The 8,034-nt window shown below is 47.3% G+C and overlaps 1 protein-coding gene across 3 annotated transcripts in view; it reads right to left on the reverse strand.

Moving 5' to 3' along the window:
- RTF2 (replication termination factor 2) overlaps window positions 1-4,817 on the reverse strand; it is a 29,975-nt gene extending 25,158 nt beyond the window's left edge. The window contains exon 1 of one of the 3 annotated variants that reach the window (XM_085861473.1): window positions 4,778-4,817. The gene's annotated coding sequence lies outside the window, so the exon portion shown is untranslated. Of the gene's footprint in view, window positions 1-1,444; window positions 1,737-1,786; window positions 1,870-4,777 lie in introns of those variants that run through there. The other 2 variants (XM_085861472.1, XM_085861474.1) reach the window with 2 other exon arrangements.
- Between the last annotated feature and the right edge of the window lie 3,217 nt (window positions 4,818-8,034).

Here is an 8,034-nt window from a genome sequence, read left to right on the forward strand (position 1 = left end):
TTCAAAAAATTGAAGGTCGAAGGAGATCTGCGGGGGGGGGGGGTTTGACTGACTGTTGCTCCTGATCCAGGTGACCTTCAGGACAGGCGGTACTATTTTTATTTTGTAACATTTATTCGTACAGATATTGCCGATATAAAAATATACATTTAAAAATCCTACAATTTAAAGGACATGAATATACAAAAATCACACTTCCCACAATGGAGGGTTTTGAGAGCTATCCCATAATTCTGTGTGGGCCACCATGTTGGTTGCATTCACTTCCCTGGCAACGGATAGCATCATTAGCTCTTCAATCTAACATGTTTACCTTGTTATTCTGACTTACTCCAATGGAGGATTACGCTCATTATTTGGCCTTGTTGGTTCACGAGCGCCAGCCAGAGTGACCACTATATTCGTTATGTCTGTCTGTCTGTCTGTCTGTCTGTCCAGAGCATAACTCCGTGCACTTTGATCCGATCTTGATGAAACTTGGTTATGTGTTCGATATCAATGTCTAGTTGTTTTACTGGATGAGGGCGTGGCTACGCCCATTGTGGGCGGAGCCACACCCCCAAAATAGCCATTTTTAGGGGGTAGTCGGATTAAAAATCTATCTTCTCCTCGGGAATTGACTGAATGGAATGGGTTCTTCGGTATTTGAATAGCAAAATGAATTATCGAAAACTTGTCGTTGTCCGATTTTTCATTTTCGTCCCAAGGTCAAGGTCAAAAAAACTTAGAAAATTGCGAATTTTGACATAAAAATCCTACGACCGCCCAAACTTTGAGAGCTGGGATGACAATATTTTTTATGCATAATCTTGAGGTCATTCCCCACCTAAAGTCTTGAAACCATTTTGCTCTATCTCGAACACCTTGCCCATGGCGCCCCCTTCAAGTTTGTTTTTACAATGATTTCATCAAAGTATGGATAATCCGAGGAGTGCGAAATGCCATATAGCCTATATGACGTTATATTGTTCCTGGAATGTTCCGGAGGAAGTTTTGCACCAAAGGTCATAATTCTTGACCTTTGACCTATAAAGTTCACAAAGGTCGAATTTTCAAAGTTGTGGAAATCGAACCGGGTTTTCGACCTTCTTCGACGAACTAGCTCCAATAAGCTATAGCACGTATCCTGTTTCCTTATTTTAATGTCCACAACATTGTTTTGTGACCTTTAAAGTTTATGCAAAGATCAAATTTTGAAAGTTGTTGAACGAAACCGGGTTTTCGACATTTTGCAGCTATTATAACCTGTCACTCGTACCACATCATGTTGATCATTTTTATAACTTGGTCAAACATTATCACATTGTCTCATCCTTGACTTCTAAAACAATCTACATCATCAAATAACGCTCGTGAACCATCGTCGTCTTCAGACTTGTTGGGATTAGTTCTACTGTACATTCATGGAAAAATAATAATCTCCATAACATTCAGTGATACCTACTCGTAGTCCGCTTCACTCGTGCCTGACTGTCACCATGGCAACCCACCAAGATCGGACACACCTCCGAAGACGCTTTAATCATCGAAACACTCGTATTTAAAAATCACTCCACAAACGGCAGAATTATCATCATAGCTTTCCAAAGGCCTCCTATCATCCCATTCAAGGCCACAATCCTTCAAATTGGTTTTTATTATTTGTCCGTGGGATTCAATTTCAGACTCTCCGACAAACCAACACTCTTGCCATAATGATACAAGTACTATAATCCAATAAATCGTCTTGGTTTTACAAACATAAAAGGCCTCGAACGTTACAACCGATAGGAATACAACAACGAACCTTTATTGATGGACGAGATGAGTAGGAATACAGGAAGTACGTCGATCCGACGTCCTTATCGATTTTAGTCTCTGCTCCGCTTTCAGATATAGCGCACAATACAATGGAACATAACGTTACATCCTTTTAGTAATCAAACCGAATAATAAATTGAAAAAAAATTCTGAAAAAAAACGATTACCAATACACCGCTCAATTAGACCTGTAACGCGTTGGTTAGAATGTCTTCTCTGAGGAGAGATGGTCAGTTCGAAAAGAACGTGAAATTATGGCGACTGCGCTGCACGAACACAACGAGTGTGTTCCGTTAGCAAGCAGCTTGTTATCGCTTTCCGAGGGAGACGTTTCCTGTCCACCGCTTTGTAAGAATCTCGGCGAGTGGAGCAAGCCATGGAGGTTCTTCATCACGTCGGCAAAAATGACCGGCGGAGTCACATTCAACACGATGAAATGATCAGACGTTCGAGGCATTACATCCCCTTGTTATGTTTACAGTAGTGTACTCAAATTATTATTATTATTATCTATGACGTGTGACGTCACCGCTGAGAGGCGTCAGGACATCATGACATCATCGGTCATTCGGTGACGTCATTACGTCTGCCGTCGACAGGCCGTTATTGCTGAGAAGTGTAATTCCACTCCTCGAAAATAGCGTCTGCAATGTAAATCCCTCTTCTGCACATGCTCACTACCTCAGAATGTAAATTTGACACAAAAAAAATGTAACAAGAAACATTGTATCTTCTATATATTAATACTGAAGGACCAATTTTGTGCTCCTCCTAGCGGTCGCGTCACGTTTTTCTCGGTGCTGTTAGAGTGCACCACGGTGGGACGCAAGAAGCACGCGGGCCACCATCTACTCCGCTTTATGCGCGACCAGAAGCACACTCCTGCCACCCCGAGCGGGCGAGGCATGATATACGAAAACCCAATCACGTGACACAGCACACTCCTCCCCTCGTAAAATGACCCGTCACACGATGAACGGACAATCACAACATGACAATCTGAAACCCATCAACACTCATAATCCTCCAAGTACCGCGGCCGCACCCTGACCCGCCTCGGACGGGCAGCGCCACCAGACAGCCCAGGCTCAGACGCCTCCCGGCTCGGTCGAGGTGACACCCTCGCCGGACTCGCACTTTCCGCAACACCAGCCACCCCCGACCGCCCAGCCTGCTCGACGTCCCCGGGTAGGACGGCATCAGGCGAAGACCCCCTTGGCGTCAGCCCAACCAGCCCCGGCGACACAACGTCAGGTGCCGGCGATACTACCGGTGGGGGTCCCGCATCGTTCGGCCCGGGGAGGGTGACGGGTGGGGGGGGGGTGACGCTGAACAGCGATCATGCATTTGGTACACGTGCCGCTTCCACACATCCCCACCATCAGTCTGCACCATGCAATTCGCCGGCCCCAGCACCACAGAGACCACCGTCGGCACCCATTTGGACCCGTGGAAATAATCGCGTACCATTACCCGCTGCCCCACCTCGAAGCTGCGCAGCTGCGCCGGACGCGACATCGCCCCACTCCCCGACCCTCCAGGTCACAGCAAATCCAGCCTGAACCGCAAAGCCCGTCCATAGAGACGAATGGCAGGCGAATCACCCGTGACAGGATGAACTGCGTTCCTGTAATGGAGCAAAAAGACATCGACCACCGCCTGCACAGGTGCAACACCCCCCTGCGCAAAGCCCGCTTCAACATCTTGACAAACGACTCAGCTTGGCCATTCGTCTCAAGGTGATACGGTGCGGACCTTAGATGTCGAATACCATTCTGGCGCATAAACTCATCAAATACACCCGCGATGAACTGCGGACCATTATCAGAGACCAGGATCTCCGGCAACCCTTTATTAGCAAAGATCGTCCGCAGTTTCTCTACTGTAATGTTTGCTGAAGTATGCTGCATTACTACAACCTCCGGCCATTTAGAGAATGCATCGATCACAATCAAAAACATTTTGCCATTAACCGGTCCCGCAAAATCTACATGGACCCTCTGCCAAGCTCGGTCTGGCACAGGCCAGAGACCCGAAGCTCGACGCGGGTTATCAGCATCTGTCTGGCACGTGACGCAACGCTTAACCAACTGCTCAATGTCTTTGTCCAACCCCGGCCACCACAACAGGCTACGAGCAAGACTCTTGGTCTTCACGATGCCAAGGTGACTGACATGCAGTTCTTCCAAACACCGCTGCCTGAACTTCGGTGGAATCACGGTCCTCATTCCCCACATTACGCACCGTTGGACCAACGACAGCTCCGCTGCGCGTGACGTGAAAGGTTGAAATGCCGGTGTCGAAGGCAGATCGCTCCAATTCCCCGTAGAAATCGCCTGGACGACACGGGCAAGCACCGGATCACGAGCCGATTCCACCGCGACCTGCCTGGCCGTGACCGGCCCGCTTTGGACCTGGCCCAGCGCGAACACATCGACCCGGTCGCTCAACTCAGACGCAGCTGGACCCTCCGCACACGGCAAGCGTGAGAGCCCGTCGCAGTTAGCATGCTTCTCAGTGCTTCGGAACTGAATATCATAATCGTAAGCACCCAGAAACAGACACCACCGCTGTATTCGCGCGGCTGCTACCACTCTTCTACTACACACTTTTAACCTCGCATAACTCTTCATGTGAGCAATTTCCTCTCATTCCTACAATGACTACCCCGCTATTTCCACGATCCCTGATACGGCTCACATCAAACCACCGTTTGTAATGTTCTTCTCTTCTCCTTATTTATCGATTACCTCACTCCCTGTTACTCCATTTCCAAATCACTTCACTACTCGACTTGGAGCTACAAACAAGTAGGCCTTAGCCTGACACTTCACAATGAAACTAATACAGCTACCTGCTAATCTGTTACAAACATGACTACAACCTTAAGTGTCACCAAATACACAACACCTGACACAAAATCACAATTTTAAACACAAAAAAACAAGAACAACAAAAAGCATTTATTATGTTCTACCATTCGGAGTTCTGAAACTTGCACGCAAACCCTCAACCGGAAGTTCCACATTGGACTTGAAGACTGAAGATCAAGTGCAAACATAATTGCATTACATGAATTCACAATCAGTTGGGACAGCATGTTGGCGCTTGCTACGTGAGCACTTTGCTCATGGTGTCGGGATCCAAGTACAAATCTAATATTATAATATTGTTGCGGGCCAGGGTCCGGTGGCGAGAACGACCATGAGGTGGGGGAAGTTACGTCATCTCCCACCAGACTCCCGGAATTGTAGGCCGTCGCTCACGGATAATTCCGTGACGCGGCGGGTCGCTTAATCGACCATGGACGCCAATACCTCAACCGCGTAGCGTAGGGTCTTCTGCCAGGTGTAATCAGTTTACCTAATTAACCATGCGGTTTCAACTTCCGAGGAACCATGCCCTCGGTACGCCTTGCCCGAACCGGGTCACTCTAACAACTACGGTAGAGTACCAACTACCAACTCCGGATCGGATGCAGCCGAGCGGAACTGCCAAGGACGCACCGGCGAGAATTAACAGATTATCGGGGTTAAAGACCTGGCTAAACGCAGATCCGAACCATGCTGGACCAATGAAGGAAAAGACAAAAACGAACTGAGAACATTTCTACAATCATTTATTTACACTTGGCGAGGAAAAACACGTGGTACAGGAACAGGTTTACTGGTGTGTTGTGCAGGGGACAGAAGAGAGATGTAGTGCGACAATTTTACAGGAACTTACAAAAGAGGACACAGAGCAGACTTGTCACGAGAATAATACAGGCATGAATTACAAGGTTCAAATAACTTATAGTTTTCACTTAATGGACTGGCGCCACGCACTCAGACACACTCGGACAAAATAAACCCAGTTGAATGGCAAAGGACTTTTGCAGCCATGGAGGGAGGGAGTTGAGGTCGCAGTTCTTTTGGTACCTGAACATTCCTAGGGAAGGGATGCTCCGTGGTGCGGCACCCGACAGGTCGTGCAGTTCGGCCCACAGCCGCACGTGTGGAGACCGTGTCTGCGAAGGAGCCCGGGTGGAGAGCGCGGAGTCCAAGGTATGAACGGGGCTGCAGACAAGAGCAGGACTTGACCGAGGCCTGGTCAAGGTCTTTTCAGCTTCTCACAACCAACCAACGAACGAACGAACGAATGAACTTTCAAATCCAACCAGCGAACCTCTTCCTCCCTCAACCAACACCGCACTCTCCGACTCTCTCACTACCAACCAACGAACTCTCCTACCCTCTCACTACACTCTGAGGATGGTGTCGTAATTTATAGATCCCCAATGTCGGGGAGGGGCCTTGGCGAAGCCGACATCATCGTCCGTCCTCATTGGACAGGGCCTTCATGGGGTCCGCCCTTCCTGGGTGGGGTTTCGGCCAGGCTGGGAAAGCCCGCCCACTCCACGCGTGTCTGGACCCGTCAAGAAGGAATTGGAACGTTTTGGGAAGCCGAGGAACTGGAACAGCGAGCGTGAAGATTTTGCCTCAAGAAACGAGCCTCCGGAGACAGCAGATGGACAATGGTGTGCTGTGGTCAGCGAACCAAGGGCTGCAAGCGCTATGGTACCGTGGATTGTAATGGATGGGATATAATGATTTATTAATCTAACTAAAAAAACATCACAACGCACCCATGTCTTCCCACTACACACAAGATAGGAATCTATCTACACATATGCTTATGGCATAACTAACTTCAGGACAACCGTATGTTTGTATGCATACGGTTCCTGGAACCGTAACAATATTCATTTGTCCAGTATTTATCTACCATAGTGCAGTTCACAATTTGTGTGACATAGATTCCTCCGAATGTCCAGCAAATGATAAATTAGTAGGCGTGTCAACCCGTCCCTTCGCTGATGGGTTCAATGAGACAGCATGTTGTACTTAAACATATCGCTTATCTATGTGTGAATCTCAATGATGCAAAATGAAGTGAAACAATCGTCAAAAAAGATTTTCTAATATGTAGTTGCTGCTATCATGGTTGTTGTTGTTCACGTGTTTCTTCTACCATGTACTTTTATATATTTTTCTATTGCTATATTTTCTTTTGTGTGCTCCTCCCCTGTCCTTCGAAAAGGGTTCCTGTTGTCATAAAATAATAAATGTTATTGTTGGAACCGCTGCATCAAGTTCCATTCCTGCTTCTTCTTCTTATCCAAACATGGAAAGACGGCTTTTAAAACAGGCTTCTTCATGGTTAAATGGACACCAATTTTTGTTCCAAGTAAATTGATTATTAGCTTTCCAACGGAACCATTTACATTATTATACAACAGCAGGAACCACTTCATTAGAGCTTGTGGTCCTGCTTCTTATTCGTGTGATGGACGGACGCATGGGCAGACGCTTCTCCTCTAAGTAATGGAAGATAATTGATCCCTCGACTCCTCTCCTCTCCTCTCCTCTCCCAGTGAGGATGCAGTGCCGCAAGGCAGTGTATTGGGCCCAGTCTTATCTCCATTAACAATCTCTCTGATGCTGGAAAACTCTCTCTTCCTTTTTACAGATGACTCAAACCAGTTGTGTACCTATCCCCCCCCCCCCCCACAAGGATGACAGCAGCTGCATCACTCTTTGCTGATCAGGAATTGATTGGCTGCTAGTCTCAGTTTTGGAATAAGTCTTTCAATCCTGGCAAATCTGCTTTTCATTGTCACTCCGGAAATATTGTCAACCAACCTACACTCTATTTCCATAGACAGCCAGAGTACTAGAAGAGCTTCAGTCTCTTGTTCCTCTCAGTTTGACCATATGGGAAAGTAGGCCTGCAAAACCAACCACAGACTGGGCACACTCTGTCGTTCCAAATAATTCCTTGAAAAATCAAATCTACTTAGCCAACAAGGTCTTTGTGTGTAGCTCAATGGAGTACTGCTCTCCTCTATTGGCTGAGATGCCAGCATCACATGCGTCTCTCCTGGAATCGAGAACTGAAAATTATTAGCATCTCCCACAATGATGCCAAAGCAAAGAGCCTGTTGCTCTCACATCACAAACAGGTTGGTGGCACCTCTATTTGGGTCTAGTTTTCCCTGCTCTCTTATCCCTCCTGCCCCCATCAACTCCTTCAGGATGCACGCGTTCTTTCAGTGCACACCTCCCGGTGAAACACCTTCACTTTTCTCCCATCTCTGGAACTGCCTTCTGGAGACGGATCAATCAAAATTTTCAGTCTAGGGCTACAAAGCAAGCAACATCCCAAGTCATCCCCCGATCCCTAACCATGATC

Source organism: Eptatretus burgeri, chromosome 17 (assembly GCF_056783735.1).
Source record: "Eptatretus burgeri isolate ZD-2024b chromosome 17, Ebu_testis_v1, whole genome shotgun sequence".
In the NCBI taxonomy this organism is placed as follows: Eukaryota; Metazoa; Chordata; class Myxini; order Myxiniformes; family Myxinidae; genus Eptatretus; species Eptatretus burgeri.